General features: G+C 35.1%; 1 protein-coding gene across 9 annotated transcripts in view; it reads left to right on the top strand.

Moving 5' to 3' along the window:
* Window positions 1-19,269, top strand: part of ZNF518A (zinc finger protein 518A) — a 56,336-nt gene that overhangs the window by 1,455 nt on the left and 35,612 nt on the right. For 8 of the 9 annotated variants that reach the window (XR_012922868.1, XR_012922869.1, XM_012767135.3 and 5 more), the window contains 2 exons: window positions 1,150-1,235; window positions 17,552-17,702. The gene's annotated coding sequence lies outside the window, so the exon portion shown is untranslated. Of the gene's footprint in view, window positions 1-584; window positions 1,236-17,551; window positions 17,703-19,269 lie in introns of those variants that run through there. The other variant, XM_076009905.1, reaches the window with a different exon arrangement.

The following is a 19,269-nucleotide window of genomic DNA, read 5'->3' as shown; positions in this document are numbered from 1 at the left end:
CGTTATCTTTCGGCAAAACTGTGTTTTTCTGAAATTTATAAAGAGAGATACCACATTGAATTAACATTTTCAGGGTATTAGCATTTCATTGGGAAAGTAAACATAGTAGACGATGTTGATTTATGCTATAAAAATCATAAATAAGATCATCCCTAGACATAGAAACTTATTTTGCATATCCAAATGTTTCTTTATTGTTGCAATGAAAATAAGTGAAAAATAATAATTACTAATTAAAACATTTTATATATGGTTTTATAGAAGGATAAAAGGACAGCAACCATAATGAGCACCTACTATGTACATTGATAGTGTATAAACTTACAAATGTTTGCAATTTTTACCATTGTCACACTTCAAATTCTATTTTCTTCTCTCTGGTAATAGTATATTATGATCCCAGAAGTTTTATATCTTGAAACATTACAGAAGAGATGTACTTTAGCAAAAATCTATAATTTGACTTCAAAATATTCCTTAATATGTCCATTTAGTGTTTTTTTTTATTATTTACTTTTCTGTTTGTAGTTTTTGAAATTGTTCTCATGGAAGCATTATGTGTTTAATACAACTTTTTTTTTTTTTTTTTTTTTAATGATACAAGACTTGAATCTTGCCCAGATTGCTTTGGGTATTCTACTAAAAGTTTTTTGGCAAAGCTGTCTAAGCAGAAGAAAAGGGCTTTAAGAAAGTCTTGAAATTTTTATTATCTGATCTCAGGTGTGTGGGCTGTGGGTATTTCAGTTCTGTATGGGGTATTGGTATCTAATGGTGAGCAATTTTCATGGGATGTTAGATACCACAACTGAGTATTAAGGGTTAGCATTGTGATATGGTAACTGGGTTGGAATCACATCCAGGTACTAGTTCTAGTTCTGTGACTTTGGGCAAGACTAATTTTCTCCATCTTGTATTAAATGAACATATCAAATTAGATTGCTTTTTTAAGCTTTTAGTTGTGACTTTTATAAATTTATGACATCATTGTGTATCAATGATATGTTGCATGCTTAAGTGCAGAGAGGTTTTTTTTCCCAATTACTGTATACATCTGAGTTGACTATGAAGGGTAATTTAATCAAGAGTTCAAGAACATTTTACTAACAGTTTTTGCAGTTAAAGTTTTAAAATGTTGGTCTTTATTTCCAGATATCATCTCTTCTTTTGATCACTGTTCCTGATTGTGACATTGTCCAAGCATTAAATTGTGTGCCTTTTGTTCCTTGAAGAAAGAGGTATGGTAAAGATTCAAGTACTGGAGTATATAGTTTATTAAGTAGTCAGTTAATACATTTTAATATTGGACTAAATAAAGTAAAATACAGGTAGAGCAACTCTAATCTGAAATCCAAAGTGTGAAACTTTTTTTAGTGCTGACATGATGCTCAAAGGAAATGCTCATTGTAGCATTTTGGATTTTGGATTTTTGGGTTTGGGATACACAATCCATATAATACAAATATTCCAAAATCCAGAAAAATTTGAAATCTGAAACACTTCTGGTTCCAAGCATTTTGAATAAGGGATACTCAAACTATAGTTCCATATATGTGAGTTTTCATAGGTTACAAGCTATAGTTTTATTTTTGGCCAAAGTAAAATAAAATAAAATATTTATACATAGGTTTTCATTTTAATGTAAGCAAAAAAGTAATTTTTGGTTTCATAGTTGGTTATTTAACATTTTATTAGAAATCCAAAGATAATTTTAACTGTATTATCATTCTGAATATAGAAGAGGCATTTTAAGGGCTTCTGGGTAATAAACAGTGGAGATAAATATGGTAGGAAGGTGTTTCAAAGCTATATAAATGGCCAAAAGAGAGTCTGTTTTGGTCTAGCAAGTGTGAAGTAATGCACCTAAAGAAAAATTGTTTCTAAATTAAAAAAAGAGAAAAATTGTCTTAATATATATTTATATTATGATTAATAGCATCTACATTATGAGTCAGAAAAGAGATTTGGGAGTCACTATAGAGTTATGGTTTTTTTCCTGGAGATAATCTTCTGAATATCCTGGTATGCACAAAAAGAAGGAAAAAACATCTGTCATCAAATCTATGATATTATAAGGAAAGTTTTGGAAATGCAGGGGAAAATATTGTACTGTCATATAAAGCATGGTTTATCTGCCCTTGCAACACAGCGATCTCTTGCTATTTGTGTTGGGTAGGTCCTGGGGTCTTTGAAATCCCCAAATTCTTGGACACCACAATATCATATAATTTCCCTCACCAGATGCAGTAAGTATACACATCGCCATAACCCTAAATTAGCAATAAGATTATGTATGTAACTGCTAAAATAGCTGAAGTAGACTATACTACCTTACATTATTTCTCTAGTAATCATTATCATGTTCTTTCCTGAACTTTAGCAGCAGATGGCTTTGTTTTTTCAGGGCCATTTTTCACAGTGGCATGAATTTTAAATTTTGTTAGAAATTAATATGTGTTAGATAACTACATGAGTAGAGAGCAACAAAGCTGAGTTGAGATACCAGATTATCATTTATGTTGAGTAATTTCTCCTATATAAGATTTAATTGCCCTCTTACCATGAGAATCACATGGGTATATGTTATTCCTGAATAAGGTAGTGCTGAGGGCCAACAGTTTTCTATCTAGCTTGAGCATCTCAGGTCTGAAAACCTGAAATTCAAAATGCTCCAAAATCTGAAACTTTTGAATGCAGAGATGAAGCTCAAAGGAAATGGTCATTGAAGCATTTTGGATTTGGTGTGTTCAGATTTAGGATGTTCAGCCAGTAAGTATAATGCACATATTCCAAAATCCAAAAAGATTTTAATCTGAAACGCTTTTAGTCCCAAGCGTTTCAGATAAGGGGTACTCAACCTGTACTATGTTTGATCTGAACTATTCAGAAAAAGTAATACAATGAAGAATGAAAGCTTTAGATGTAATGAACAAGAGGCTGCCATGTGATGGCTGACCAAAATGATTTGATTATTCCATCTTGAAAAATTATGTCCAAAGTATGATTAAAAATCTAAAGTTGTGATCGGTATGACTGCATGAAACAAGTGTCAGAATATTGTAATGAGGATGCATGACTTGAAGCTTAGGAGAATTAAGTGGGCTTCACTGCGGTCTCATTTCATGAAGTGGTAATAGCCGAAAACAAATATTGGCTTTATAGAAAGTCATATAATTTCAGAATGTGGTAAAATCATCAATTCTTAATTAAAATTGTGTTGAAGAAGGTTGTGGCTGGTAGAAAACATACCATGTTTTTTTTTTTGTCAGTGCAATGTATCTTCATTTGAGCAACCAACCCTCTCTTATTTTGAGTGGTTAGTAAGCTGTTATAAACCAAGCCAGGTTATCCCTGTTACGAGAGTGATTGCCTTTTACTCAAGCAGAGCCTGTCAGAATCGTTTGGAATTGATGTGTGAACGCCAGGAGAAAGTTGCTCACTGTTCTCTGAAGTTGTTAATCTGGAAGGGTGCTAGTGACATTCTTACCCACGTGTGTGAGAAACCCGTCTGTAGTAGGAACAAGTACAGCCATATGGAAATGAGAGATGGATGGCAGTATTTCCAGTTTCAGTCTCAGGGAACATGGTAAAGCGGTACCTATGGTTTGTGTTTGATTCTGAGTGAGCTACCTTGGTGTCTTCTTCAGCCCCTTGAGCCAAAATTCTTTGTATAGATTGGTTTGAATTGCATTGCAGCAGAAAGTGTTTTGATAAATATATGACCCTTGTGAATTTAAGGTCAAAGCTTTAAGTTGATCATTCACATCATTCTATAATTTGCCACTTTCCTTCACTTTATAAAAGGTGTCCTTTATTTATTCATCATTCATACATGCATTCAGTCCTTCCTTCAGTTAACCTACAAACATTTATTATGAACATTTATTACATACAAGTATGTGCAACTACCTAGATAGTAAAGGATTACGTGTACTAGACTGAGATGGTGGACTTTATCTGATAAAGCACATTTTTATGTATTTAGGTTGCACAGGTCAACAAGCATGTATTGAAAATAATTAGTGCCGTGCTTAGCATTTTAGTAATATATAAGAATAAGAGGAGTTATTTGCCTTCAAAATACTCATAGTTTAGTTAAGGAATCCAGATTAATGTGCAGGAAATACAACACAAAAAGCAGATAAATAATTGCACAATTGTATTTTAAATTCGGATAGGAGGAAATTAATGAGGGTGGGCCCATTTAGGAAGGTTTCTTGAAGGACATATAACTTCAAATGGGTTTTGACTTGAGTGAGGTTTTGATAGGCACAAAGAATAACTGAAGAAAGGGTGGAGTTGGAAATGATTATGGGCTGTTCCAGGATGGGGTGGACATTGGTTTGACTGTAACAATATGTGTTTTTTGGAAATGCAAGAGGGAGTGAGAAATAAGTTTGGCTATTTCAGGTAAATCCATGTATGAGGCATGTGGAAAGCCAAGCAGAAATTTGATTGTTTCTACTAAGATGGAGATTTCTTTGAATAAAATGTTTATTTTTTTAAAATATGATGCCATTTTTGTGATGCTAAAATATAAATTAAGTGTAATGAAATTGTGTAAAATTATTCATTGTGAAAAAAATCTTGTTATTTCCATCTGTCTTGAAGATTTGAAAAAATAGTGACTTGCAGTGCTGTTCTGTGTTTTATGTATATAATTACTTTACTTCTTCTTACCTTTCCCTTTTTGAGAGATCCCTTAGTAACAGGTAAAACCATACTCCACTCCCTAGAAACACAGTCCATTCGAAACTAATGTAGTAATAGATATAAAAACATTTAAAAAGAGATAAGGCGCTTGGTCAGTGGCTCCTACCTGTAATCTTAGCACTTGGGGAAGATCGCTTAAGGCCCAGAGTTTGAGGTCAGCCTGAGCATGAGCAACCCCGTCTCTACAAAAAATAGAAAAATTAGCCGGGCATGATAGTATGTGCTTATAGTCCCAGCTGCTCAGGGTGCTGAGGCAGAAGGATTGCTTGAGCCTAGAAGTCTGAGGTTGCAGTGAGCTATGATGATGCCACTGCATTCTAGCCCAAGCATCAGAGCAAGACCATGTCTCGAAAAAAAAAAAAAGATAAGGAACAAAATTAAAACAATGCTTTATTACTCATGAGATATTCATTTTTGGCTCCAGATACTAGGAATGATGTAGAGGTCAATGTTGTGTCATTGTCTCATTAAATGCTGTTGTTTCCTAGGTCTGTGCCTACCACCTTCTTTCCTAATAGCCTTTTATCTGACCCTCAGAGAGGGTAACAGTTGGGGTATTCCATTGTAGTAGGGCAAACCTTTTCTGTAAATGACTATGTTCCGTGTTTCCCCGAAAATAAGACCTACCCATAAAATAAGCCCTAGCAGGATTTCTAAGCATTTGTGCAATATAAGCCCTGTAAATAAGACCTAGTGATGGGCATGGCTACGTAGCATATCTGCACAACCCATGCATTTCGTTGTGTAGCCGTAAAGAAGATGAGCAGCCCTTCTCATCTGCCCCATTGTGACAGCTACTATCCCAGAGGTGACTGGAGAGGTGCGGGCAGCCCCACCAACAAGGTCAGCTCCCCCTGTCAGGTCCTGGCCATCCTGTGTGTGCTGCAAGCTGAGGCTTTGAGGTGTGTGACCCAAGGGGGAAGAAGGAAAGCTGTGGCTGCCAATTTTCTATGATGATGTTCCAGAAGAAGACGACTTAACTATATTTGAATAAATGTAGGTTGTTGTACTGTACTTAAAAAAAATAACACACCCCTTGAAAATAAGCCCAAGGGTGTCTTCTTGAAAAATAAATATAGGACCCTGTCTTATTTTCGGGGAAACACGGTAGTAAATATTTTAGGCTTTGTGGGCCATATGGTTTCTGTGGCAGCTGTCAGCTGCCATTGTAACAGTAAAGAAGCCATAGGCAATATGTAAATTAGTGGCTATATTCTAATGAAACTTAATTTACAAAAAGAGGCAGCAGGCCAGATTTGGCCCACGGGCTGTGTTTTCATTCTGTAAGCCCTTACCTTCACATCTGCCCACCTGCTAGCATCTGTATTTATCCTCCCCTCTGGTTACTATAGATGAATTATTTGCTTCTTTTTATGTTCAACTTTTCAACTTGTTCATTAGATCTGTCCCTTCTAACCTGAAAGGTATTGCTACTGCATTTCTTTCCTTTCTTCCTTCATCAGTTTTTTCATTTTTCCTGGATAATTTTCATAAGTATGCAATCATACTATAATTCCTCTCACCTTTAAAAAACAGAAAACAAAAAATAAAACAACAACAAAATAACCCACTTCAGTTCTTCTACCTCTTGGTCGTTTGTGGTAAAACTCCTTGGAAGAGTTGTCTGGACTGCATTTCTAGTTTTCTTCCCATTTCTCTTAAATCCATGCTGATTAGCATTTGTCCTCTATAACTCCACTGAAGCTGTCCTAATCTGTGTCACAAGTGATCATCACGTTAAGTCCTGTGGTCGTTTCTCAGTCCTCTTCTTATTTGACAGAGTTGATCAATCTATTATTCTGGAAACATTTTCTTTATTTTGCTTTAGGATACTATGTTCCTGATTTACTTTTGGTCTTAGTGGTCCTTCCTTTCCATCCTTACTTGCTGGTTCTTTCTCAGCTCTTTCCTTTAGATGTTGTAGTATCTCAAGGCTCAGACCTTGGACTTCTCTCTTGGATTATTTTCCCCCTTGGTGATTTCATCCCTTTTTAAATACATAAATACATATATACACACTGATGACTCCCAAAATTTTATCTTCCACGTAGACCTTTGTATTCTATATTCAGCTACATACACATTCCACATTTCCACTTGGATGTCAAATAGGCATCTCAAATTTTATATGACTAAAATTGAATTTTTGCTATACTTCCCTACTACTTTCACACAGACTTTTCTATCTCAGTAAATAGCAACTCAGTTCTTCTAGTTTCTGTCAGAACTTTTAGAGTTATCTTTGACACATCTCTTTCTCTCAGAGAAAGCATGTCAGCAAATCTAGGCTTTATCTTCAAAATACATTCAGAGTCTCATCATGCCTGTTGTCTGTACCAAGCCATTGTCATTTGTTACCTGGATAATTGTAATGAAATAACTTTCAAACTGGTCCTTTGCTTCCACTCTTACATCCCTCCTAAATACTCTGTTCTTAACATAGCAGCCAAAGTGATCTCTTCAAAAAGTAATACAGTTCATGTAACTCCTCTGCCCACAATGCTCCAATAGCTTTTTGTCTCGTCCAGAGTAAAACTAGTCTTTATGGTGTCCATCAGGCCCTGTTTCTGTTCCCTTGTTACTTCTCTGACATCATCTCCTACTGCTTTTCCTCTCATACTTTCTGTCCCAGTCATACTCATGTTCTTGCTGTTCCCCACATATGTTAGGCATGCTACACATTCAGGGTCTTGGCACTTATTATGTTATTTCTTAGAGTGCTGACTTCCTCAGCTCCTTAAGATCTTGGCTCTAATAAGACCTTTTGAAAGAGGTCTCCCTGACTTCATATTCAAAATGCAACTCTATGCTCCTTTCTGTTCCTGTTTATTTTTCTATGCAGCACTTGTCACCTTTGAATATACTATGTAATTTACTTACTTTATTATCTAATCAGTAATATGTTAATTCTCTGAGAGGAGGGATTTTTTTGTCTGTTTTGTTAACTGTTGTATTCCTAGTGCTTAGAGCAAAATTTGTTTCTAGCTAGGAGCCTAGCACTATCCCAGATGCTGTTAATATAGCAAAGAACATGACTGATGTGGTTCTTAAGCTTATACAGTTTATATTCCAGTGGTAGAGACGGATAGAAAATAAATTGGCAGATAAAGTATTGCCAGAGATAAAAGTGTTAAAAAAAGAAATACAAAGGAATAGAGAATAATTTTTTTTCTCTTTGAGGAGGGGTTGATTTATAAGTTGAGGAGACCTTTCTGAGGTGGTGACATTTGAGCTAAGCACTAAAAGATGAGAAGGATCTAGCTATTTGAAGAATGGGAGGAAGAACATTTCAAGCAGGCAGTAGCAGGTACAAAGGCCTGAGATAGGAAAGATAGGAAAAGGAGGAGTTGAGGGTCTATGGTAGCTTTTTAGAGTATATTCATAGATGGGGAGAGTGGGAGGAGACGAAGTTGAAGAGAGAGGCCCAACACCAGATATCACTGTTTCTTTCAGGCTTTCCTAAAGAGATTACATTTTATTTTAAGTGCCTTGATGCTATAGATTGAATGTTTATGTCCCCTTCTTCATCCCCGAATTCGTATGTTGAAACCTAATCCCCAATGTGATGGTAGTTGGAAGTAGGCCTTTAGGAAGTGATTAAGTTGTGAGGGCAGAGTCCTTACGAATGAGATTAGTACCCTTGTAAAAGAGACCACAGAGAGCTTTCTCACCCCTTTTACCATGTGAAAAGGCAGTGAGAAGATGGCCATCTGTGAACTAGGAAGTAGGTCTTCACCAGGTACCAGATCTACTGGTGCCTTGATCTTGGACTTCCCAGAATTATGAGAAATAAGTCTACTAGTCTATGGTATTCCGTTATGGCATCCTGAACAGACGGACACACTTGGGAAGCCACTAAGCCACTAAGGAGTTCTAAGCAGGGGTGTGCATTGTTAACTATTTTATTTTAAGAAAATCACTTTTGCTTCTGTGTGGAGAATGGATTCGGAGGAGGGTTGTAGGCAAGCAGGAAGTGTGCATGCCAGTTAGGAGGACTATTATTTTAATTCAAGTTATAGGTGATGGTGTCCTGGACTAAAATGATGACAGTGGATAAGAAAAAGAGGAAGGAGAATACAGGATTTATTTTGGAGATAGAATTGAGCAGACTTGCTTATGGATTAATGTGTAGAGTAAGTGTTAGAGAATCAAAGGTGAGTCTTGATTTCTAGATTGATTTCTGAATGGATCTTGGTGCCATATACTAAGATGGGAAAGTCTGAAGAGTAGAATTTCAAACCATGGAGATAGGTGCTTTATAGACCCAGAAAAAAAGTAAACAGTTCATATTATTTTGGTAAGCTAAGGGTGAACGGATTACATGTTGATATATGTCCTTCCAGTCAAATAGCAATACATCTTTTGATTTTCTTCCCTCTCCTCAGGTATTCCAAAATCTTAAGTGAAATCTACCAATTCTAAACCACTGCCACAGCAAAATGACAAACAGAAGAAGAAAGGAACAAGAAATGAAAATAACCTTTCTCCTTCCCATACTAAATTCAGTGGTCTTTATGTCACTTTGAACAGATTAGTTCAGATTTTTCTCCCAAATCTTAAATATTAAGAACGTGATTTCTGACTCTGTGTGGTGTATATTTTAAACCAAACTCCAAATTATTACAGCAAAAAGTTTATGTGCTTTACGAAGTTTGCTATAAAGTGATTTAATCTAAAATCAAAGGAAGTCGGATATTTGAATTGAAAATAAGAGAATGAATGAATGAATGTATTAAGTGCCTGTATACCCAATCTTCTTGGTTTTTATGAGGGATAAATGAGAAATATTAAATAGAACTTGCCTTTAAGAAGCTTTTAAATATCTGGGGAGGTAAAACTTAAAAAATGAAATGACTCAACAATGTAAAAGTTTTAATAAATGGTAAGCACCGTCTACCTTTTAAGTGGATATTCAGGGAAGGGAGAAATTAACATGTGATGCAGGTTTCATGTTCCTGTGTGAGGTAGAATTTGCAAGGAAGTTTGACTAGTACTGAATTTAGTTAGAGGGAAGGGGATGACATGCCTGGTGAAAGGAAACTATATGAACAAAGGTAAGTAAAGGCATATGTGTAGTTTAATTTTTAATTTTAAACTCCTTCATAATTATATACCAGTGCCACCAGCTTACCTGAATGGTATGTGACTCACATGTACACTAGCATTTTGAACATTTTGAAATCTGTACTTAATTATATTTACGTACTTAACCCTACATTTCGTTTTCTGGGTTCAAGTTGTTCATTAGGCCACAATGATTTGAAGGGAGCTGACTTTGGTTATGTATGTAAATTGTACAAAACGTTTTCTTTCACTTGCTTAAAATATGATGGGCATTATTAGTCCCTCAGCTACAAAACTTAAAACAGCTATTTACAAGGAAAGTAAGCCCAAAATGTTTGTTTCAAGTTGTGAAAAGATAATAGTTATTTTAAGGGTGCTAAAATAAGTTCTGCTTTGAAAGACTTCGCCTTTTTCTTCTTCTTTTTTTTTTCTAGGTTCCTTTTTTTTTCTAGATTCCTTTTAGGCAAAACTTTGTATTTTTTAGTAAGTTTTTTCTGTTGCATGCTGCTTTGGTTTTATCTCCAGTTGTATATTTGTTTTGCATATATTTATTTTTGCAAAAGAAAGGATTGAATGACTTAAGCAGTGCAGTAATTTTCTGTGTAATGTGACAAGTTAGAAAGCTGTTTGCTAAGTCACAAATACAGGGTGTCCCAAAAGTTGCCCTATATGGGGAAAATGGAAAATTGTAGCTAAATATACCTTTATTTACAAAATAGAAATTACAAAATTTTCTTTCAAAGGAAAAATTTCCCACTTTTGGGACACCTTGTATAGCTAAGCTAAAATCATAGTTTTTTAGTTCTTTAGTGTTTAAGTAGCTAGAATGTAGTGAGTAGCACATAGATTCTTCCTTTTGAGACTCTATGGAATGTCTTTGCTTTACAATTGATTGTAAAAAGTTAACATAACTTTCCAGGAATGGTAGCTTTTGATTCACTCTATTTATATCTTCCTATCCTTGGTATTTTACTTTGAGAATTATCCTTTTATAATAAAATCTTTCTGTACCCAATGTATGGTTCCTAATCTATGTTAACATTGCCAGTTCCCTGGTTCCTCACTTTTTATTTGGATGATTACTCTAGTTCTCTTATTTTCTCACTTCTGTTTTTACTTTCTCCAATTTAATCTTACCTTCTAATCAGCAGTCCCCAACCTTTTTGGCACCAGGGACCAGTTTCAGGCCATGAGGAGTTGCTGTAAATACAGATGAAGCATCACTAGCTTACCCACTGCTGACCTCCTGCTGTGTGTCCCAGGGGTTGGGGACTGCATTTCTAGATAATATAATATTTCCAAAATACTGCTTTTATGGCTTCTCTCTGTTCATAAATTAACAATGACTCCTGTTTACCTTTCATAGCTAGTTCAGGTCTGTCCTCTATAGTCTGTTCTCACTTTACCCCTCCCTATTATGCATTCTGTCTTTGAGCTAGACCCCGTGATACTTGGGAGAAAAATACTTTTCTTGGGAGAAAAATACTTTTCTTCCAGTGTTTCTTTATTCTGTTTTTCTGATCTAAATTGCTTTTGCTCCTTTCTTATATGTTTAAGTCCTACTCCTTTTCAAAGGATCATCACAAAACCTACCTTTCTGTGAAGTAAACACAGTCAACGTTGATCTGTCAGCCTTCTGTCTTAAGAGCGAGCCTGTGGTTACAAGTAGTAGAAACCAACATAAGCTGGCTTAAATTGAAAGGGGGATTTATTGTAAGGATATAGGATTTCCAAGAATTCAAAGGTGGGAATATACATACAAGCAGGCCTCAGTAAAGGCTGTGGTAGTGACATTGCCCTCTTGGTTTCAGTTGGGGTACTAAGATGATCTTCCTATTTGGGGTTTTTTTGTTTGTTTTTTTGCTATATCATGCTATCATTCCTTTGTAAAAAATTAACCTATTATCACTAGTTTGGGGGGTTATCTTTCAGTAGATTTGTTCTATGCTTATATAAATATATGGTCATAGGATCTTTCCTCCTAAAATAAAAATGACATAAAGTGAGGCTCTTTCTTCCTAATATAAAAATGTATTACATGCCTCAATCTGCAACTTCCTTTTTTTAAAAATTAAAAAAAAGTATTCACAATAAATATCTTTCCAAGTCAACTCAATATCCATAGCCTCTTTCTGTATAATGTTTTCATGTGGATGTTCCATAATTTGCTTTATCATTTTCCTATTCTTGGGCATTAAGTGATAACAATATATGTTTTTATATGTTGTGTGTGTATGTTTTTTTTTGTAGGATAGATTCTTAAAAGTGAAGTTTTGGGGATTATGTTAAATTGATTATTTTCAAGGAAAATATAAATTACCAAAGTGACTCAAGCAGTAGAAAACCTGAAGAGCCCAGAAACTATGGAAGAACTTATAAAGATTGTAATATCTAAAACCTAAAGAGTTAACTATTAAAAAGAAGTTAATACTTATGGTTACTGAACGGTTGCAGGGCAGATGAAATGGTGGAAAGTACTCCAGTTCATTTTACAAATTCTCTGTAGTACCCACACCAAAAGTGTTAATGATGGCATAAAAAAATTCTAAATAAAATTTTATTAGATCAAATCTAGCACTTCATTAGAGAATAATATGCTTGAATAATGTAAAAATAGTTGAACATTATACTTTCTATTCATGTTTTTTATATAGCATATAGAAGAAAATATATTCTATATATTTCAATTAGATTGATGTTACAATTTTTAGTATTTTTTTTCCTTTTAAAAATGTATCAAGATCAGGAAGCATATTATTAGTTGAATACCATTTGTTTTCTGTGTAAAATGTAAGCGACTTTTTATTTATATAACCACACTGCATACCTGTAACTGCTATTCTGGTGGTACCAACTCCCGTTACTTATGTTTTAGGTAGCTCATTCCTCACAAATATATTGTTAAATAAAAAAACTAAAAACGCTACCCTTATAGTGTGAATTTATATAGCATGAGTGACATTCAATTGTTTATTCTCTGAATCTTATGTTTACTGTTAACTTTGAAGCTAGTGTTATAGTCTTCTTTGTATTGGTATGATTAGGTACCTGTGAGTTGATATGGGGAACACAGCGTTGAATGTTATCTATTTTGTTTTGATCTCCTTTTCATCCTTAGTGTCAACATTCATCCATTTTGTCTGGCATCAAGTATATTATTTTGAGTTTGTTGAGGAAAAACTCAGTTGGTTTACAACAGAAGTCACTTGCTTTGTTTGAGAATTTCAAAATGTTCATGGCTTTATGCCACTTTTGATGAAGTTTCATAAGAGTTACCTAGAGGCAAAGACATTGCCATTCTCATATTATCCAAATGTAAGCTGTTGGCTTGTGCTGCCATAAGGCAGTATGCCACTGTGCAGGCCACAGTGATCCAAGGACAGCGTTTTAAGAAACACTGACCTAGGGATAACCAATAACCACTATAAATATTTTTATTATGTGTATTCTTGACTTTTTACTGAGAATTTGTGTGGGTCTATTATCCATTTGTTTATCCATCTACTCTCTTATCTATTGCTGTTTGGACAGATTAAATCCTAATATGTCTCTTTGTTTTCTGGGTTTTTTTTTTCACTTCATGTATCTTGGATATCTTTCTGTTAATAAATGTGGGTTTACAATATTATTTTAAAATTTGAATAGTATTCTTTTAAATAGAAATGCCATAATTTATTTAATCATTATTTATTGGTGGACATTTATTTTTAATTTTGTGATTTTATAAATAGTGGTGCCATGGACATCTTTGATTATTACTTTTAGGATACATTTCTTGAAGTAAATCAGAAGTTATATACTTTCCCCCTAAGCTTTTTATGTATCTATTGCAAACTTTTTTATGAAGGTCATGCCAGCTTATATTTCCATCATTAGTATATCATAGTTCCTCTTTTTCCTAACTCACCAACACTAGGTATTAGAAATACGTAACATCTTTTGCAATCTGGTTGAACACAGAGGTGTTCTTATTATTTTAATTTGTTTTGAATTCTAGTGAGTTTGGGCCTATTTTCACTGATATTCTTCTGTGACTTTCTTCTTTGTGTCCTTTGCCCATTTTGTAATGTGTTTTTATTTATTGTGAAATATATTTATATATACTATATATGGTTTAAAGATAATATAGTAAATACCTGCATATGAACTATTTAAGAAACAGAAGCTCCTTTCCTGTACCCCAGTGTGTTCTCTTTGTTCATACCCTCCTCTCTGATCCCAACCAAGTGAAACTACCATTTTAACTTTTGGTATTTTTATGACTCTATAAGTACCAAATTGTTTGGTTTTGAAAATTTGGTAGCAACCCTAATTTACTGTAGCTATGCAGTGAAAAGATAACAATGCCACTGTTAGGTGAAGGCTTCCAGGAGAAGTTAAGGTGAACAAAGTAGCTGGATCACAGTCTGCCTTTAGCTTCTCTGGTAGTTTACCAGAGCCCCTTTTGGGGAAGTCAGTGTGTAAAGTTGTGAGTGAATCCTAGGAACCTTAGGACTCACCATAATCAGAGAATCTGGCAGCCCTGCCGTGTAGACTGGATATTGAATGTCTGTTAGCGTGAGTAGGCTGCTCTGTAGTTTTGCTTCCTAAGCTCACTGTGACCTCAGCTGATGTAGATATGAGGGCATGGAGGGGAATGCAGAAAGATCATGAATTTATGTCAATATAAGTAAGATTCTGGGCCATGTTCACCTGGGGATTCTGTACTAAGGTTGAAAAGATGGTACAGTGTCAGGTTTTTGATGATGGAAGTCCTCAATATGTCTTATCTTTTGATGTAGATGATGTTTTATCTTTGGACTGACTGGAGCAATGGGATGGGGGTCCAGCCATTATCTTGGGATTTGCCTTTACTGTTGTCTTGGGGATATTATTTACTTCTCTCTCCTCCATTCGATCTCCTGTTGCTTATATTTCATGTCTTTCTCTTTATTCTCTCATTTTGATGGAGTATATCTTGTAATAACTTCTAGGGAAGGATGTCTGGCAAGTAAATTTGAATATTTTATGTGTCTTCTTTTTACCCTTATACCTGATTGTTAGCTTGGCAGAGTATGGAATTCCCAGTTGAAAGTTTTACCTCAGAATTTGAAGGTATCGCCCCTTTGTCTTTATCCTTCCATTGTAGATAAGAAGTCTAAAGCTGTCTAATTTCAAATCCTTTGTTACGTGACCTTTTTTGTTTCTCTCTAGAAACTTGTGGGATATTCTTTTTGCCTCCACTGTTCTGAATTTTTACAATGATCTGCCTTGGTTCAATATACTATGCACTTGGTGAACATTTTCATCCTGGAAACTGATTTGCTACAGCTCAATTCTTCAAAAAAATTATTTTAATGATGATTTCTTTCTTCTTTTTGTTTGTGCTTACTTTCTGCATTCCTATTAGTCAAATGTTTGACCTCCTGGATTCCTCCTCTGACTTTCTCATCCTGTTTCTCCTTTATTTGTGTTTTTGTTCTGCTCTCTGAGAGATTATCTTTACCATTCAACCCTTCCATTGCCCTTTTCTGCTTCTTTATATTTTCTTATTTCTACGAGTTCTTTTTTTGTTCTCTTAATGTTCCTTTTTTGTGTCATCCTGTTCTTCCCTGAGAAGTCAGTGAGTTTTAAAGAATTTTTTTTTCTTAATGCATAGTCTCTATTTCTAACTTGTTAGAAACAAGTCTGTATCTTGAGCTAACATTAGAGGATTTCCTCGGATGTCAGCTAGTTTTTGACTGTCTGCTCGTGACCAAGAAGCAGATGGAAAGCTCTGTCAACCTGTGGAGAGGCTTGTAACACAAGGCTTGGACTCTCACATTGGGTAGCTCTTTGGGCCTGGTCAGGCTCCAGGATCTGGCCCAGTGCTTCTCAGACTGCTGAAGCACCAGGACATTTATTTTCTTTTATCCCAATATATTGCAGAATGGTAGTTTTAAACTATAATAAAAGTAAATTACTGGAATAATGAGATTTAAAAAACGAAGACATATAAGACAAAATCTATATTTTTATTATTAGAAGACAAATCTATATTTTTATTATTTGATTCAAAAGGCATAAACTTAACTCTGAAAATTTTTGTCATAATTTATAAATGCTTATTTTCATTTTCTGTACCAATCTTGTCGTAGACTGGTGACAGATGGTTTGTGGACCATCAGCAGATCATATTTTAAGTAGCATAGTGTTAGCCTGGGAGCCAGCCTAGAAGAGAAAAGAGGGGAAGTGAGGTAAGGGTTTGTGTTTCATATGTATATGGTCATTTAATCCTTTTGATTTAGTATGCTGCCCACTGTCTCACCTATGCCTGGTCTCCCCTATTTCAGAGATTTGGTTTTACCCTCTGTTGAGAATAAACCTCTAAACTTCTGTTGTAGTGGGATAACAACAGTTAACTATAACATAATAGAGTGAGGAAGGGAATCTTAGTGTCTAACTCAAACTCAAGCAGCTTTCTCCATATTGCTCTTTGTTCTAGCTTCCGCTTCCCTACTTCCTCTATTTTAGAGTTACTTGGTAGTACCATTTCCTAGACCTTTTGAAAATTTAGAGTATAAAATGGGTTAGTTCTTAGCTTTCCCCACTGTCTGCCTGGAATTAAGTTTTCTTGGGTCTGCAACCCTTTTATTTGCTTTTCAGCATCCACAATTTTGTTGCTGCTGTAACCTTTCCTGTTTCCAAATTTTTCTATAAGGGCTTCTTATATATTTAATGTTGCAAATGTTCCCTTCTCCAGTCTTAACCATGGTAACAACAATATTTATAATCATTTCTGTTGTAATTTTACTATCTATGGATATTTCTTTTTATATTACATTTTTTTAGTTTTCTTTCTGACATAAATTTGATTTTGCTAAAGTATTTATTCAAAACTTTTTCCTAAAAGGGTACACATGTAGTATGTTTTCTGAATCTTTGCATATCTAAAGTTGTGCTTTTTGCTTACATACCAGAGTTTTCCTCAATATAGAATTAACTCTTGGGCTAATCCTTTTCCCTCAGAACTCTAAAATGTTATTCTATTGACTTTTAGCACTTAGAGATGTGAATAAAATGTTGATCAATATTGATGTCTGATTAAATGTGGTATTGCTGGTAAAAAATCAGTACCTTTCTAGTTCACTCTTACCTCCTTTTTGGGTAGCAATTCATTTTTATCTTTTAAACTAAACATTTTTATGATGAGAATTTGTAGATACTGACTTTTATATTTTCCTCCAACTAGTAATCTTGCTTGGCATTTGAGGAGCTTTTGATTTTGAAAATTCAAGTCTTTTTGGAAAAAAACCCTAGGTATAATTTTTCTCTCTTGTTTTCAAAATCATTTCTCCACCATCTACTTTTGGTTTTTTGTTTTTTTTCTTTTTTTCAGTATAATCTCTCAGGTCTTATTGGGATTGCTAATTATTACTTGATTTTTTTTTAAAAAAAATTCTCTTTTATTGCAGTAACTTTCACTGTAGGTACCATTTTTACTGCTGGGTGAGAGAGTTGGGGAAAGGTTTCTGTGAGGGTTCAGATTATTTTCCCTTTTTTGAACTATTGCATCCAGTGATGTTTCTGCTTGCTTATCTTTTTTGTTGACATTGGTAGTTGAGGTGCGTTCTTAGAGAATAAATCAAGATTTTCTGAATTTTTTTGGTTAGGAGATGGTAATTTGTTTTCTGACACTGTAGAGATAATTTACTTATGTGGAGAAAGGACAGAACTCTTATGCACAGAAAGGTAGCATGGATGTAGGAAGATTCATCTTTGTTTGGAAATAATTTTCTCTTTACATCTCTCCTGACAGGTGGTGCTAGCAATCCCCTACTCTGTCTGGTCTCTGGACCAAGCTTGAAGCTCTGGATTCATTTCCTTCCTCCTCATACCTCAGCGTGAGTCTTCTGTCACCCAAAGGGTTCCACCTGATCTTCCACTGAAGCCTCACTTTCTCTCCCAAGGTATGTGTAGGGGAGAAGGAGTAGGCAGAATTATGTCTCTCACTTCCTTACTTGAGGTGTAATAGATAATCATTAAATATTGGTTGGATGAATGTCCCTTAGTGGACTTCCTCTTTAAAAATGGTGGTTGGCAGTGGGTCAGCAGTTGTTTTTACTCTTGTCTCACCAGACCTATTCCTAACAAACACTTTGCTGTATGTGTATGGAATGTTTTTCTAGTTCCTAGCCATTTTAGAGGATTTTCTTTATTGTATTTTCTGGTTGTTCCAGTGGGCTGTTGGGGGAGGTAGGAAATTAGGTGACTTAAGTTGCCATCTTAATGTAGGAATCTCTCCAGATTATTTTAATACTTCTACAAAATTATATTATTTCAGGACTTGATGAGATGTTGGTCAGGTCTTATGAGGTAATGATATGTATATAGAACACAGTAGTTTAAATAGCACATTTAAAATTAATAATCCTTATTGGTGGGGTAGAGGTTGGACTATAGTAAAAATAGCATTAGCTAATATGTTGGAGAATAGGAATTGTAATAAAATTTTTCTTTCCTTTTTTTATGTTTCCTGAGATGTTCACAACATACAATATATTTTTTGTCCATAGGTGGTAACCTTAGTATAAGTTGCTATCAGGTATTATCTTTGATTGTATATTAGTCAAGGTTCTCCCAGAGAGACAGAACCAAAGCAATACATACACACTCATACACTCATACACACACACACACACACACACACACACACACACACACAGGGTCAAGTGTTGCTTAATAATGGGGGTACATTCTGAGAAATGTGTGGTTGGGCAATTTTATCATTGTGTAAACATCATAGAGTATACTCACACAAACCTAGGTGGTATAGCTTTGTATGTATCTAGGCTATATAGTATAGCCTGTTGTTCCAAGACTACAAATCTGCACAGCACATTACTGTGGTGAATACTGTAGGTAGTTGTAACATAATGGTAAGTATTTGTGTATCTAACCATAACTAAACATAGAAAAGGTAGAGTGAAATTACAGTATTAAAATCTTATGGGACCACTGTTGTTTATGCAGTTTGTTGTTGATAGAAACATTATACAGCACATGACTGGATAGATAGATGGGAGGGGATTTATTAGGGGAATTGGCTCACAGATTATGGAGGCTGAGAACTTCCAAAGACAGGTTGTCTGCAAGCTGGAGAGCCTGGGATGGCAGTAGCATGGCTCAGTCCAAGTCCAAAAGCCTTAGAACCAAAGAAACTGATAGCATAATTGTAAGTCCATGGCTGAAGGTGTGAAACCCAGAAGGCCACTGGTTATAAGTCCTAGAGTTCTAAGGCTAGGGAGCCTGAAGTTCTGATGTCCTAGAGCAGAAAGAGTGTCTCAGCTCCAAGAAGGAGAGAGAAAAAATCCTTTTCTCTCCTTTTTTGTTCTGTTTGGAGGTCCCCAGCTGATTGGATGGTAGCCACCTACATTTAGGGTGGATCTTCCTCAGTCTACTGACATCCCAGTTTCCTCTGGAAATACTATCATAGACATACCCAGAAGTAATGTTTTACTGGTTTTCTAGGTATTC

The sequence above is a fragment of the Microcebus murinus genome, chromosome 14 (genome assembly GCF_040939455.1).
Source record: "Microcebus murinus isolate Inina chromosome 14, M.murinus_Inina_mat1.0, whole genome shotgun sequence".
In the NCBI taxonomy this organism is placed as follows: Eukaryota; Metazoa; Chordata; class Mammalia; order Primates; family Cheirogaleidae; genus Microcebus; species Microcebus murinus.
Note: the sequence above shows the minus strand (reverse complement) of the source record. Positions and strands in the feature narration are given on the sequence as shown.